Source organism: Camelus ferus, chromosome 30, assembly GCF_009834535.1.
Source record: "Camelus ferus isolate YT-003-E chromosome 30, BCGSAC_Cfer_1.0, whole genome shotgun sequence".
Lineage (NCBI taxonomy): Eukaryota > Metazoa > Chordata > Mammalia > Artiodactyla > Camelidae > Camelus > Camelus ferus.
Window position 1 is genome coordinate 14,814,581 of NC_045725.1, and position 16,710 is coordinate 14,831,290.

General features: G+C 48.9%; 1 protein-coding gene and 1 pseudogene across 3 annotated transcripts in view; both read right to left on the bottom strand.

The window, feature by feature from the left end:
• ZBTB7C (zinc finger and BTB domain containing 7C) overlaps positions 1–16,710 on the bottom strand; it is a 314,920-nt gene that overhangs the window by 265,058 nt on the left and 33,152 nt on the right. The gene's annotated exons all lie outside the window — the stretch shown is intronic.
• On the bottom strand, positions 3,712–4,407 carry LOC116660620 (annotated as a pseudogene).

The window sequence follows — 16,710 nt, forward strand, 5'->3', positions numbered from 1 at the left end:
GCCTCGGAGGGTGTCACGCTAAGAGCTGAACTTCAGAGAAGAGTAGAAGTGACCAAAGTTAGGGACAAATGTGATGTATGAGCAAGTGTGTAAAGTGATGTCGAAATGGAAGGTGAGCTAAAAAGCTGTGATCGCCGAGTCGGGAGGACTGGGGTCCAGGCTTACCTCACCTCCAGCTCTCAGCGGCAGCTTCAGACAAGCCATCAATCAGCCTTAGGCATCTGTATATGAATCCTACCATGAGCCCTGCCCACCTCACACAACTGTTGTACATTAAATAAGAGAAAAGATAAGAAATTTCTCAGGAAACCTAAAAGCAATATAGAAACAGAAACCGTTATAACAATAATCCTTTGCTTTTGCTGTGTCTTGCAGACTGCACAAAACTTCCTATCCAGTACCTCCTGGTCCTCAGAGCAACCCTGGGAGACAGGAAAGGACAGTCATACCCAATGTACAGATGTGAAAACTGAGATGCAGACAGCTCAAGCCCAGAATCACACAGACAACAAGGGGCTGAGCTGACAGCGGTGTCCAGGTCTTCTAACCCCAAACGCTGTTCTGTTTCCCACAGATACACCCAGTAGGGCCTAAAACCGCAGCTCCTAGCTGTGCAGAAACCCTCCTCCTTTAATCGTTTCACTTCCCCCAGCTTTACTGACTGAGGAATGAGCTTCCCCAGGCTCTTTCTAACCAGCAGCATTGGGGAGGTAGGCAGGCTACAGGCTGGGCTCAGCCTCTGACCCTCTGCGGGGCTGTAAAAGAGTCCTTGTCCCCCAGTTTCCTGCAATTCCATGTATCTTTGATGGTAAAAGTACCTAACTCTCATCTAGGTGCCTCCAGGAAAATGCACTTGGGGCCTTTCTGGAAGGGCCAGGCTGCGGGCCTTTGTGACAACACAGGAAGCAGGGTGATGCTGGCTGTCCTGAGAGGGCACCTCCCAGGCTCTGGGCACTCCGTGCATGTCTTCTCAGTTATCTCATGATAACTTCAGGTCAACACTAGTATCGAGGAGCAGAATGGTCGCATGACCTGCTCACAGCTGTCACACAGCCTGGAAGTGGTCCAGCCCAGATTGCCCTCCCTGCATTTTCCATCACAGCATGGGTACGAGAGATGGAGAAGGAGGCACAGTGTGGAGACTCTTGTGTTTCCGCCTCCAAAAAAAAAGGCTTTATCTGCACTCCAAGCCACCTCCTGGGCCTTCCAAATTTTCCTTCCTTCAATGAATGATGTGGAACAAAAGACACTCAATTGGTAGCAGAAATTAGACTCCAGTTTCTCAGATGCAGGCATTCTATTAAAGTATTGTCTGAGGGTGGGATTGCCTGGGAATACACCTGTGTAATTCACACCTGTGGGCAAAACTCCAACTTTCTACAAGGCGCATTTAAACAAAGGGGTGTGTTAGGCTGACATAATCAATCTCAACATGAACACAATTAATGACTTGGCTCATGACAGGTTCTTGTTGGAGCTTTATATGCACTGTACGCACTCTTCCCACTTACAGACCATCTTACATGGAGAACCTTGACTTTGGAACAGGCGAAGGAGGTAATTAATCATCTGGCAAAAGGACTCACCTGAGACTTCCACATCAGCTCATCATCCCCAAATACAATTAGTACAGTTTCTCTTCCCACTCTGTTTTTAGAACATAGGTATCTAATGGACTTGGGAACATGACTTGAGAAATACAGCTATTGCCTGCTTCCTGACTGCAAAACTAGCACCAATTCCAGCCCTTCCAGCCGGTTAAGCAGGAGAGGAGAAGGCTGGCATGTCAGGGTTGGGTTGGGTCTGAAATGTAGCAGTATACTGCCCTTAACGTTCCACAGAAAGGAGGGGAGATGGGGAGATCAAAGAAATTGGACTGAGCTATTGTGAGCCTGCCAAGCACACTGATGCCTTCCTGTGCTGTCGGCATCCAGGCCTCCTCCGGCCTCACAGCACCCAGAGAACATTCTTGTTGACCAGCCCCAGAGGGCTCTCCCTAAACCCGCTCTGTCTTCTGCTTCCTCTCTGACCATTGTACCTCTGCCTCTAGGTTTGTCAAAGTTTACTGGTCGTGTGTCCCCTGCCATTGGTTCTTGGAGAAGAAGACTGCCATGTAGACCTTCTCTAAGGTGACCTAGCATAGCATGCTAACGTTAGTTACTTCCCTTCTTGAGCATTCCTGGTTCATAACACGAGCCTCTGGGAGAGGGTAACATTTTGAACAAAGGATATAATCTCTAACAGTGAAATTTCAAGGACTGCAAAGAAGAAACAGGGTAGTAGGGGAGAGGAAATGACAGAGAAATCTCTGAGATTCAGCCTTGAAATCATGTCACACGGACCAGCCATGAGCTGCTACTGAAAATCTGTTTTTCAAAATTTAAGAGTCAATTTCCAGATGTCTGCTTTGGGGAGCCAAACTACTGTTGATTTGTTCCCAATTCACCATGGAATAAAAGTCTGAGCTGCTCACCCGAGCATTTTCTTTCTCTCCTTCTCTCCTTCCTGCTCCTACCGGGAATCGACTCGGACCATGGCATCTGCACTGTGCCCCAGGCCTACTCTGGGCTTCCCAACCTGGGTCCCTACACACTGGCCCAGCACCAAGGATCCTCTCATTTGCCAGAGCCGCTGCACTGCACAACTCCAGGGGTGCCACTCCCACCCTAGGTCGTGTGTGTGCAGTGCACAACACAGTACTCCAGGTCTGCCCACCCTCGAGGCCCATCTGCTGCAGGAGGCCTCTGCCCCCACTGCACGCTCCCTCTCCCAGCCTCCTCAGTGCCCCTCGTCCTGGGGTCACTGCAGTACTGACACACTACCTCGTATCCCCGTGCTCTGGGTGGGTGGAAATAGGGCCCCAGTTACAGTATAAATGCCGTGGGGGGAGTGACTGGGTCCTGAGTCTGCAGAAACCCTCCCAACCCCCAGGCTAGCAGGTTGAGAACTTGGCGTTGGCTTTCAAAGTGTGGTCCGGGGAGCAGCACTGCAACCCCTGGCAACATGTCAGAAGGCAGGTTCTCTGCCCACCCAACCACCCCCAGTCAGACGCTCTGGGGGTCGGGCCCAGCATCCTTTTTAGCAAGCCCACCAGGCACTTCTGATGCCCAGGAAGTTTTAGAACCACCGAGGTACAGGGTTCTCAGCGCACCCTGCTGGGCTTGCTGAACTGATTAGCAGCGTTTTCCAGCTAGGAAAGGAGCTGGCCCAGCTGGGGCTGCCCCTTTCATTCGTCTCTCGTGGGGACCCAGCTCCCCCATTTGTTCCGAAGAATCACAGAGTCAGCTCACTCAGAAAGCCTTCCCAGCAGCCTGAAGCGTTACCAAGTCAAGGCTGAACACAAACAGCGCCGAGCAGTCAAGATGCCTCCAGCTCTCCTCCAAAGGGCGCCCTGTTCAACAGCCCTTCCCCTGGTCCTGCTAGCTGGGTGGGCAGATTATTCAGCAGCCTATTAGAGTTTCACAATGTCCTTGTCTCCCTACCAAGTGACTTGCCCCAGCGGTAGTAAGTGCTTTTCCCATGCAGGGCTGGGCATCTCAAAGGCCCTCCTCCAACATCCCACCCACTACCCCTGCCCTGCACCTTTCACAGCTTGCTGGGCTCAACGCCCAACCCTCAACATCCCAGCTCCTGGGCCGGAGCTTGGGTAGGGAGGGGAGGCCAGACGAGAAACAAAGGGCCAGGTTCCCGGCCCCACTCCAGACCCACAGACTCTGAATCTCTAGGAGGGGCCTGGGAGTTCCAATGGTGAACAAGCCTCCCTGGAAATTCTTTGTGTGTGTGTGTGTGTGTGTGTGTGTGTGTGTGTGTATCTCACAGGTACGCTTGTTCATGCACAGGGGCAGTGGCACATCTGCAAGTCAAAACGATGTCCCTCGTCCCCATCCAACACAGCCAGCCCAACGTTTCATCCACGTAAAGCTGATTAATGGTGACCATGAGCAAGCTCAGGGCTGAAGGCTTTCGAGGCTTGATTTCTTTTTAGCACTCCTGATTTTATAAACGATGAAGCCCATCAACCCCATCCCCACCCAAATCTGGTAAACTTGGGTATAGCAGGGCTTCGTGAGGATCCAGACCTCCTTAACAAGGCTTTGAAGCATCCCAGAGCAGGACCCGTGGTTCAGGCAGCCCCAACTCACTACCAACTGACTCAGAAAGGTGCTGGAAACTCTTGTCATTGGGCAATCTAAACAGCAATCAACAAGCCCACACTCCTTATTTGACAGATGGGGAAACTGAGGCCCCAAAATAGTGACTTGGCCTTGACCACTCACTCCAGACCACAGAGCACTCTCGCCACCCTTTCAACCCCCACAGCACGCATGGCCTGATCCCACCCGGAGTTCCTCACACACACTACCCTGCACCACACTTCTAAACCCTGCCTTCCTCCACTGAACTGCAAGGGTCTAGAGGCCGGGCCTTAGTACTGTGCTCAGAGCTGGGCTCAGAGCAGCTTCCGTAGCCATTTGAGGAATGAATGACCCCGCATCCCCTCACCCCTACCCAGGCAGCCTGCACTCCTCCTTAACATATGCACTGAGATGAATCTATCAGATCACAAGACTGTCACCTAGAAACACAGGAAGATTTGTCCCCGGAGGGCTAAAGGATGCACAGAGGAAGCAAAGAGCCACCTGCAGAACAGGTAGAGAACTGCTGGGAGAAGCCAGAGCAATGAGGGGTAGAGACTGGGAGAGGGGTAGGGGACAGTTACAGGGACAAACTTCACCTTCTTGTGGATTCTGTTCAGAGTCAACACCCAGAGAATAACAGCTGGGAAATAGGACACAGAGCTTACACTTTCTCACCTCTGCCTCTCCAGAGCCCTGACGCTGTCACACAGAAAAGGTGACAATGAAACAGACAAAGAAGAGCTCCAAGGAGAAAACAAGCCTGCTCAGCCTGTGGGTCACAGGGTCCAGGGAATCCTCACGGGTGCCCCCAGGCATGCAGGACACAGGGATCGGCCTTCCTCAACAGCACAGAGGTGACCGCCTGCCAAGATCAGACTTTCTGGGGTCTCCCGACAGGTGTCACTGGTCCTCAAACATTGTCCCACCCACCCCTGCTCAGGCCCTCCCCACCTCTCCGCATCAGTCAGGGAGGCCAGCAGTACAGACAACCCTAACATCCCCATGGCCTAAGACAGCATATGTGTGTTTCATGCGCACAGTACACGTGCACCGATGCTCTGCCCTTTTCATTTTCATGTTTGCTGGAAGCAAATGGCACACAGTTTACATTGTTGCCACACAGCACAGCTGTTCTAGGCATAGAACCAGTTCCTCCACCAGTCTGGCTAGGCCCGGTCATGCTGCAGTAACAAGCATCCACTGTAGACTGGGCTTGCTGCAGTCACTCAGGGTTCCAGGCTGATGCAGGAGCCACCGCCTCCAACGTGGCCAACTGTCCTGCCAGCTCTGGAGGGCCTCGCACTGATAATTAATGCTCCAAGCTGGAGGTCAAACCCAGCATCCACAACTCACTGGCTAGAGCTCATCTTGTGACCCCACCCCACGAGGAGTACCAGATGGACAATCCCACCAAGGACCAGAAGACAGAGCTGCTGACCACATCACCCACGAATGCACGCCCACAGCCCCGCAGAGCTGATGCCTAACGTTCCTGCATCCCAGCTCCATCCCTTCCCCTCCCCTGTAGGAAGCCAAGCTTTTCCTCATATTTGTCATTTTCACTCTAGGATGAAGGAAAGCTTTCAGAGCAGGTTTAGAAAGAGGAAACCATGAAGATGATCAAAACTTGGTTTTCAAAGTCTTGGTTTTCAAATGTGTAACCAGGGACAGACATTCTTACAGTACATAACATCACAATCTTCTAATATACAACAACATTCTAATACATAAAATGACACACTTTTAGGTAGAACACGAAGTTAAAATGAAAGGTTTTGTAGTGATGGCAAGATGACGGGACCCCAGATACCACTGTGAGGGTGAGACTGGCAGAAGGTACAAAGGAAAATTTCAAGAATGAATTTAACAACAGTTCAAGGATCTAAAAGGAGGGCTGAGGAGGCCTGCCCGGCAAGTAGGGCCCCGGGAAACCCACCCAAAGCTGGAGGCGTCCATTCTGCAAGGATGCTTTGTAACTTTAACAAGCCATCCTTTCCCTTTTTCCCAAAGAGAGAACGGTGAGAGAGATGTTGGAAAGGAAGCCATGGGTGGTCCAAAACAGGAGCAAGAAACCATCAGAGTTGGGGCAGGGGGAGGGACCACTGCCCTTCAGCAGGTGCTTACCCTCAGGGGACGTGGACGCAGGAAAAAAGAATCCAGAACAGCATTCAGGACATCAGGAGTCTCTCCCTGGCTCAGAGCTCTGGCTGCTTCCACAGGCCCAGTCACAGCATGCCTAGGATGTGTGTGCATCTAGAATTATGCATGAACAGGGCCCTCATGGAGGAAGCCCCCTGCTGTCTGCAGAGATCAGAAGATGGCAGAGATCATGGACAAGTCAAGACCCTCGCTAACTGTGAATCAGCACTCCTCGATCCCATGTGAGGATAACTACTTTCCCAAACATTGGAATAGAGGAACCATGGACATTCCTTGGGCATTCGGAAGTCACCGTGGCCTGTCAAGATGCTTCGAGTTGTCCTTTGCATATCAATCAACTCAATTTAATTCTACAAATTTGTTGAGGTTCAACTCTGCAGCTGGCTCTGCAAATCTGAGGGCAAGAGCTGGAAAGAGAGCGCGCCAGCCATGAACCCTTCTCTCAATGAGCTCCCAGCTCTGAAGAAGCAATGCTGCGAGCATAATGCAGTGGGAGGGGAGCTCAGAAAGCAGCGTGACTGTGAGCCGCTGTGGCCCAGAGCAAGGCAAGGTGAGACTAAGCCCATTTGGGGATCGAGCAGAGGAATCAAGGGAGGCTCCTTGAGGGATTTGACAGTTGAGCTGGGATTTATAAGATGAACATTCTTCCAGCACGAGGCTGGGGTAGTGGTGGCCAGGGAAGGTTTTACGGGAATGTTACAAAACGTGGAAAATCACAGAGACATGCCACACCAGGAGAGATCTGCAGAATGAATGCAAATGTGAAAGGAAGAGTTGGAAGAGATGAGTCTGGAGATGCAGGCAGGGCTACAGCGCAAAGGGCTTTGTATTGAACTCGACCCTGGAGGGCAGAAGCAGCCGAGAAGGGAGGTCAGAACACCTTAGGAGGCTGGACCAGGTGAGAGGTGAGGGGTTGAACCAAAGGAGTGGGGTGCGCACTGAGGGGAGTCTAGCGGTATGACAAATACTTACGAAGTGGAATCCCTAAAGCTAGGTGATCCGGCAAAGTTGAGGGGGAGGGGGAGGGGAGGGTGTGAGGGAGCCTGAGGAAGGAGAGCATGCCTTGAAGGGAATGACCTACAGGGCACACACCGCAGAGACCTCAGGTAGACAAGGACGGAGCAGCTGGTGGCCAGGGCAGAGGAGTGAGGAGTGAGTGGCATGTCCCAGGAATCCCGTGTAAGGCAAAGGTGGAAGGAGGAGGGGGCCCAAGGGTCACAGGTGTGTATTATTTCTACTGTGAGGGAAGGAGTAGGTTTCTATCCTGAGGGGAAGAAGCCAGTGGAGGGCAATGGAATCTGAAGACGGGAGCTGAGGAGGGAAAGGGCTGGTCAGTGGTGCCAGGAGTGGATGAGGTCCGGAATGCACACGGTGGGGTAAACCTGTGCCGGAGCCCAGGAATTTAGGACATCTGGTCTCCCCACGTCAGGCAGAACTCCTAAGGCACGATGTCCAGAGAGCCACAGTCGACAGAATACAGAACACAAGTGTTTTTATGCAATATTTTCATTTCCATAGAAGTCTTGGTTTCTAAAACAAAATTTCATGAATGATCTTATTTTTTCCACACAAATGATTCAGTAAGATAGGTGTGAATAGTCCCATGTGACAGAGGAGAAAACTGAGTTCAGAGAGGGTAGGTAACTTCCCCAGACTCACACAGTGAGTGAGTGATGGAGTCAGCCTTGATAACCAGGCTTCCAGGCTCCACGTTTGCTGCTGCCTGCCTGCTTCCCAGCTTCTCTGGGGTCTCGACTCTCAGATCTCAAAGGAGACTCATGCTGTACAGTCTTTTGCTAAATATAAAAATTAGCCTAGAATGTGGTGAAGCCACTATGTAGGAAAGTATGGAGGTTCCTTAAAAAACTAAAAATAGACTTACCGTAAGATCCAGCAATCCTGGGCATATATCTGGAGAAAAATATAATTCAGAAAGACACATGCACCCCAATGCTCACAGCAGCACTATTTACAATAGCCAAGACATGGAAACAACCCAAATGTCTATTGACAGATGACTGGGTAAAGAAGGCATGGTTTATATACACAATGGAATACTACTCAGCAAAAAAAAAGAATAAAATAATGCCATTTGCAGCAACATGGATGGACCTGGAGACTGTCAATCTAAGTGAAATAAGCCAGAAAGAGAGAAAAATGCCACATGATATCACTTACTACGTGGAATCTAAAAAAAAAAAAAGTACAAATGAACTTATCTACAAAACAGAAACAGATTTACCGACATAGAGAACAAATTTTTGGTTACCAGGGGTTAAAGAGGGTGGGAAGGGCTAAACTGGGAATTGGAAAATTGCATCTCTTGGGGAGGGATGGAAATGTTAGCTGTCTTGATTGTGGTGGTGGTTTCATGGGTGTACACATCTATCAAAATTCATCAAATTGTACATCTGAAATATGCACAGTTTACTGTACAGGAACCAGACCACAGTGAAGGTGTTTTTTAAAAATTAGCCTAGAATGAAGAAGAATATGAAAAGGAAAGTATATCTATAACCGAATCACTATGCTGTACATCAGAAACTAGCACAACATTATAAACCTATTGACTATTCACCAACAAAAATAAAATAAAATTTTTTATTCTAAAAAAAATTTAATATACTCATTTAATTTTATTTGACCTTGCAAAACACATCCAGTATCGGGCCTAAAGCATATCATAGCATCTAATAACATAACATGATTTTTAAAAATTTTTACTAGGTACATGAAATTCTGACGGACTTCCCTCTCTCTTTTTTCCGCTCATGCCCTGTGCCATGCCATGCTGAGGAAAGTGGGTCTCAACACAAGGGCACATTGGAATCTTTATGAAGCCTTTAAAGAAATACCAAGCCCTAGTGCTCTGCCACAAGTAAGGCATGTTTGGGTATTTCTACCCATTTTACAGATGAGATAACTGAGGCTCAAAGATGCAAAATGCCTGCCTGAGGTTGGTCATCTTTATGGAACAAAGACAACCCAATTAGAGGACGAGACTCCACTGCCAGAGAGGAACCCCTGGGAGAGAAAGCTGATGCTGGTTCCTCCCCATTGCCAAGCCTTTCTCTCCTAGGGGCCCCTCTCATTTTCATATGGGGAATCCTTGCCAGTGAGCTCACCTCTCCCCATGGTCACAGGGTGCTTCTTGATGTGTACCCAAGTCTCTCCAACATCCTACAACACACACAGTTTCATGTCCCCAAAGTGGAGCCTTGTCACCTGCATCACACTGTCCCCTTGCCACTGTCTATGCAAAATAAGAAGTGTTGATAAGTTCTCAAGCAACTCCACTCACCAACCCAAAATGGCTCTAAGAAAGATGCAGAGGGCCCCTGCCTCCTGCTCTAAACCAGTGTCCCTCTCTGGTCTCTCATGAGATAAGGAGCTCCACCAAACCACATGTATTTACGCCTAGCACAGCACCTGGAGGGTGCAGCGCCCACCCCGAGAACCTGCTATCTGGTTGGGAAGCTGTGACGCACAAACACAAAACAGGAAAACCAAGAGTTAAACTGGTTGAAACTGACCTGAAGTGTATTCCAGCTCTTGGACAAGTTACTGAATCTCTCTTGACCTCAGTCTACTCGTCAAAATAATGGGGACACTAATACGAATATTACCTTAGAGGGGAGTGTGGGATCAAGTGAATTAATCCATAAATGTGTTCAGAACGTGCCCGAAAGATATCGAGGCTCGGAAATTCTCATTGTCATTGCTGTTGTGGATTTTTTTGTGTGTGTTTACCTGATGCTCAGAGGGAAGGTCCACGTGGCCTAGAGGATGTGGGAGAGAATTTCTACCAGAGGCTGAGCTTTTAAACATTAATACAATTGAGAAGGGAAGGTACCATTGAAGAGGAAGGAGAAAACAAGAATGCCCAGAGTTGGAATGTGGATATTAATTTACTATCAGGGAGGCAAGCTGTGTGCAGCCCGACCCGGACCCCGACCCCCCTAGAATTCCTGCCGCTGCTGCCGGATGGACCACGTTATTAAAAAAAATACCCCACAGGAACCGAAACCAAACAGCTCTAGGCAACAGGAGTTCAAGGAACCTTTGGCTCTATCTCCAAGGCAATTGAAAAGAGCTCAAAACAGATTAAAATATGAGATGAATTTTGAAGCCCAGGAATGAGAGAAAATGAATCCTGTGACCGAGGAGCCAATATGATTATTTCATTATTTGGTTAGAAAGTTAAAATGTGCAGGAAACGTCAGATGCTTTCTCGAGATGGAGGGAGGTTAGGGACAGTGTGGCCACTGGAGGCATATTCTTTATAATATTTTAAAAAAAATAGCTTCACCTGGACTTGGTTGTAATCAGAATAACCCCCTCAGTAGGCAGCCTGCCCTCCTTCCAGGCTGTATAAGGTCTTTTTAAGACATGCATTCTACCCCACAATTACTGCCTTTCCAGAGCACATCTGCCTTTTTAAAGGTAGTCCCCCTGCAATAAAACGAAATTAATGCCATGGGCTCCCAAGTGAAGGTGCTCTCCCCTCCCTACCCCTCAGGGCACCGATGATGGCTCAGCCCCAAACCAAAGCTGTAGAAAGCCCAGCCACTAGCAGCTTCTCCCTACAGCCTCTCCCCATCTTTCTTGCCCAGATTCATTCTCCTCCCTGGGCAATTACCACTCCTAGGACTGTTTACTATCTAGGTCACCCTGTGTCCTGAAGTCCCCATCTCCGTATCCAACATTCCTTTGTTTGTTCAGTTATTCACTAAAATTCTTAGGTACCGACTTGCAGGCTGGGCTGGGTGCTGAGGATACAGTGATGGGCAAGGCCGAGTCCCTGCCTGCAGAGAGCCGACAGCCTATTAGAGAAGACAGCCATGCAGTGGGCGACAGAAGCGCAGGCTGGGGAAGCCGAGGAGAAGGGCTGGTTAATCCTGCCTGCAAGGGAGGGAGCCGGCCAAATCCCCAAAGGAGGCAGCATCCGGGCTGCCTTTGAGCTGGCTGTAATTCTGCCGAGAAGAGCAAAGGGAATTCCAGCTGGGGGCACAGAAGTTAGCAAAGGCCCATGACCAGGAAATGCAACGCTAACCCAAGGAACAGTGAAGAGACAAGTTTGACTGGCGTGAAGAGGCCACCGAAGAGGTAAGAGAGGAAGCTGATGAGGAAGGCTGAGGTCTGACGGGTGCGGGCTGTTGCATTTTAATATTTGAAAAAAGTAATATATTAAATGGTTCGAATTCAAAAGGTACAGAAGGATATGCAGTGAAAAGTCACCTTTCCATCCATGCCCCCAGCTATTCTAGTCCCCATCTCAAAGGCAACCAACGTTGGCCATTTCTTAGGCATCCTTACAGAGAGATTTTACACATAAACAAGAAAATATATACCTCTTTTGCCTTTCATGCATAAATAGTAGCATAGTATATATGTATCTTTGTACCTTTTTCCATTTAATTATAAATATTGTAAACCAGTAGTTATCAAAATGGAGCATGCATCATGATTACTGGCTTGCTGGCTAAAACACAGATTGCTGGGTCTCACTCCAGTCTCTGGTTCAGTCAGTCCAGGGTAGGGCCTGAGAACATACATTTCCAACAAGTTCCCAGGTGATACTGTTGGTCAAGGAATCACACTTTGAGAACCACTGGTGTAGATCATGCTCCATGAATTTATAAAGAGCTGCCTTATTCATCTTCATGGCAGCATAGTATTCCATTGTTTGGCTGTACATAATGCAGTTACCAGTCCCTCCCATTAGGTTGTTTCCAATCTTTTGCTACTTCAAACAAGTCTGCAGTGATTACATTTGTGCTTTCATTATTTCACTCCTGTGGGAGAAGAGATCTGGGATACAGTCTGGGTCAAAATGTTTGTGCCCTGGCAATTTTGACAGGTAACTGCCTGACAGCTCTTAGATAGAGTCTTAAATGCTCATATAAGAAAATGTGAATTTTAACTAATGCAGACTTTTGAGCAGAAGACTGGTAAGGTCAGAGACGTGCTTTAGGAGATTTAATCTGGCTCCATGGTGAAGCGTGGACTAGAGTGGAGGACAGGTTCCAAGGGCATCCCATGAGCCCTGCCTCCTGGTGATCATACCTTTGAGTAATAATTCCCTTCCTCTGAGTGTGGATGGGACCCGTGGCTGACTGCTAACCAGTACAACATGGCAAAGATGATGGGACGTCACGCGTGTGATCATGCTACATTATAAGAGACCCCATCTTACTAGTAGACAGGCACTACAGACACTCTTTCTCCCTTTCTTGCTTTGAAAAAGCAAATTGCCATGAAACCTACAGCCACAACAACCACACAAGAGCTGCCAACAACCACATGAAAAAGGACATGGATCCTCCCCAACTGAGCCACCAGATGAGAGCCCAGACCTGGAAGACACCTTGATTGCAGCTTCATGAGAGCCCTGAAGGACAGGGCTTCACAGAGATGTGCCAGGACTTGTGGCCACAGAAATAATAAGTCTATGAGATAATAAATGTGTGTTGTTTTAAGCGAATAAGCTTGTGTTGATTTGTTTGGTAGTAAGAGGTAACTAAAACATTTAGGAGGGTACTCAAATAATAGGCCTTAACAGTGAAGGCCTGACGTGAACAGGTGCCAAGGGCAGAAGAGGGGAAGAGGCATGAGGGATGAATGTAGGAGATATTTAAGAAGAGAGCAGGACCTGTGGATCCTGACAGAGGAGCAGACAGAGGGACTTCCTACCATCAGGGGTAAGATGGTTGGAAAATGTCCCTGAAACAGGCTCAGCCCGTTTTCATGAGCCCAAACCACAGAGCAGTCCAAGATGGGGAGTATCAGACACTCTTGCTCTTTATCTCTCTCCAAAAGCGTTTCTTTCCTTGAAGATGGCTCTGAGATTACCTCAGCACAGCCTCCCCAGGCCACCAGCTGCCACCTGTAATTTGCTGACAAGGCAGATAAGCGCCTACATGGAGAAGACCCACAATAAATCAAGGTGGCATTTCAAACCACTGGGGACAAGATAAACTTTTCAAATAATTGTGTTGAGACAATTCAGGAATGATCTAAAAAAAAAAATTTGGATCAAATGCTATCAAGGACCTAAGCAAAAACATGAAACTAAGAAAAGAGCTAGAAGAAAAATGTGGGAGAATATTCGTCATAATCTTGAACTAGGAACGACTTCCAAAGCACAACCCAAATCCAAATGTCATTTTTTTAAAAGGCTACATCTGAGTTCAAAAACGTTTAAATATCTAATACCATAAAACATAACAAATCAAAGGAAAATGAAAAATAGGAACAAAATATTGGCAGCATACATGGCAGGCACAGGGCTAACTTCCTTGCTACCTAAATAATGTGCATGTGCAAACATGTCAAGTCTATGAGAAATGCCGACAACCCAATAGAGAAATGTACAATAAAGAAGAAATTAAATTGTTGGTCCACAAAGCAGGAAACACAAATGCATGTTACACATCGGAACTGATGCTCACCCTCACATATGGCAGGAAATGCAAATTAGAACTGCAATGCAATCCAGTTTTTCATAGATCAGGTTGGCAAATATGCTTAAATATACACAGTGCTGTTAAACCACCTATCAAGAGTCAAGCTGTAGCCATAGAAATTTGCTCTGATTTCCTGCCTCTCTTTGGAGAGGCCTCATCCAGTCACTTGTGAGGTCAGAGGTCAGAGAAAACACCTTAGAGGTCTTTCCTTTGGCTCCTGAGGTTCTTCCACAGCTTGGCTCAGCAAAAAGCACTGAATTTTTAAAAGTAATTCAGAACCCAAAGCCCCTGAAATTAAACGTAAAAGAGGGTATGTGTCTGGTACATGGTTCTGTGCATGCCACATGCTTTTCTAGAGAGGTAGTCTGTGGCTCTCACCCATTTCTCAAAGGGGTTCACTTCCCAAAGAGGCTCACACTTGATACCCACAACCCCCATTTTCAATGGCCCCAGGAACACCTGGTGAGCTCGGCCAAGCCCAGGCCACCTTCTGGAAACTCCCAATAAACCTGGTATTCCTGCTCCTCATTGAAGAAGCACTGTTCTAAATTTTCTGGGCACCTAGGATATTCAGTTTCTACCCTATGGAGCTGGAAATGTCAGAGCTTGAAGATCATCTCATTTAAAATCCCCATGCCCACCCAACAGAAGAAGAAACTGAAGCCCAGAAATACAGGCTGACTTCCCAAGATCATCCAGAAAGTTAGCGGCCTAGTTCAAACCAGAACTCAGGTCTCCTCCCCGCTGCCAGCTTTGAAGCATCTGTCCCTTAGGTTGGCTTGAGAGCCTGACATCGGGCAGGGCATCCAGCAGAGCAAAGGCTGGGCAGGAGGACTGCCACCCCCAAGTCATTAGCAGTGGAAGACGGCAGTGAGAGCACAGCCAAGCACAGCCAACACTGGACTGAAACGAGCACAGATACGCAGAAGGTAATGAGCAAACACTTCCTCTGAAAATACCTGACAGGCCTTCTGATGCGGCAGCTTTCATTACTCCTCTGAGATACAAACAGGTGGCGATGAAGCTTACAAACACTAAAGAAGTGCTACTACTCTGGCCATTGAACGCCAGTCTTTCCCAGGGATGTGCCCATCTGGCTCCCGGTCTTCCTCCAAGCCTCTTCAGTCGCACCCATGGCTTCATTTACCAACTGCCCACTCGCTCCACAAACGTCAGGTGAGGACCTCCAGAGCGCCAAGAACACGGGTAAGGAGGCAGGAGACCCGCCTGGACAGACCTCACACTCAGTGACAGCCGAAACTCTGAGGATGCCAATGACGCCCTGCCCACCCGCCAACTCTGCGCAGGCGCACTCCAAGCCCTGCAGCCCTACCCGTGGTCCACCCACTGCACCAACAGGCCCAGCACTGACCTCCCATCACCCAGAGCTGTCTGCCTCCCTCACTGCTGTCTCCACCCATCTTCCTTCTCAGCCTGAAAGCACACCTGGCTGCAGTCTGCAGAGAATTGAGGAGCAGGGAGAGCCCTGTCACCAGAGCATCGGAAGAACCTCCTGCCCTATTTCCGCACTTGAAGCCCCTGTAATCCATTCTTCCATCTGCTGCCAGAGTGAACATCCCAGATCACACACCAGACCACAGCCCTCTCCTGCCTAAAGTCTTCTGTGGCAGCCGCTGGTGCTCTCCGAGCACGCGTGCACCTCCCACACTTCCCAGCCTCCTCTGCAGTAAGGCTGGGGTCGTGTGACTGGTTCTGACCAACAGACTAAGAGTTAAATGTACGTGTCACTTCCAGGATGAGGGCGTTGAAGCTGACGTGCTTTCTCCATCCTTCTCTTCCCTCCCACTGTGACTCTGGAAGCCTCAGCAGACTCCACTGGGGTAGAATTAAACCTTTGAGCTTAAGCCATTAAGATGGTAGGGGTTGCTTATTGGACCGTTAGCATTGACTAATAAAACTTTTCAGTGGCTCCCCATGGCCCTCAGGATAGAAGTCCAAACCTTTTCGTGTAGCCAGGTTCAATGCCTTTTATGGCCTGGCCCAGCCCCCCTGTCTGGACTGTCTCTTGGCCCTCCCACTAAACACACCCTTTCAATAATCGTGATTCGCCCATATTTGCAGGTCCTGGAAGGTCTATGCCCCCTCCCACCTGAGATGTCCCCTCCACCTGGAATGTCCTTACCTCTCCCTACTCCAGCCTCCTCGGTCTTCTGAGCAAACTCCCACTCATTTTTCAATTCTCAGCTCAAGCATCCCCAACTCCAACTTCCCCTCGATGAGCTAGGGGTAACTTTCTCCTGCCCTGAGGCACCTCGTCTCCAGCTCCCAGAGAGCCCCTGCTGGCACTGTAGCTTAGCTTTTGTGTTTTACTTTGGCTATTGCCCACTGGACTGTGAACACCACCAGAACAAGGAGAGCGTTCTCCCCAGCCTTATCTTCCCCCGAGCCCACCTCAGCTTATTCCCAGGAGACCATCAGAAGATGCTTAATGACCCCACAAACAGATCCCACCTGAAACTTTCTGGAGAAGTTCGCCTCTTCTTGAAGGAGAGGCTCAACTAAGTTCTAGGAACTCTTCATAAAAAGAGGATGCTGGAGGTTGAGAAACAACATGACTCACAATTACCTGGAGCTCTAGAAAGGCCTCCATCCTGGAGGCCAACTGACCAGGTCTGACCAGCTCTGCCCTCCTTTGGCTCAATGTCCCTGAGCAAGGCAGTCCCTCCTCTGTTATCTCTGGGGTCCCGCCCAGCACCAAGCTACACGGCTCTGAGCCTGGTGAGAGGCTGCCTCTGCCATCCCACCTGCTCTTCCTGTAAACCCTGTCTTTCCCAGAAGCCTCCACTCAGAGACCTTGGCCTCTTTCCACTGAACCCCCTACTCATGTAACTGGAATCTGGTAAGTCATTCACCAGCAAGGCATTAGGTGTCACCCTTCCTCTGACATTCTACTTTAATATGACACCACTGGAAACCCAATGGAC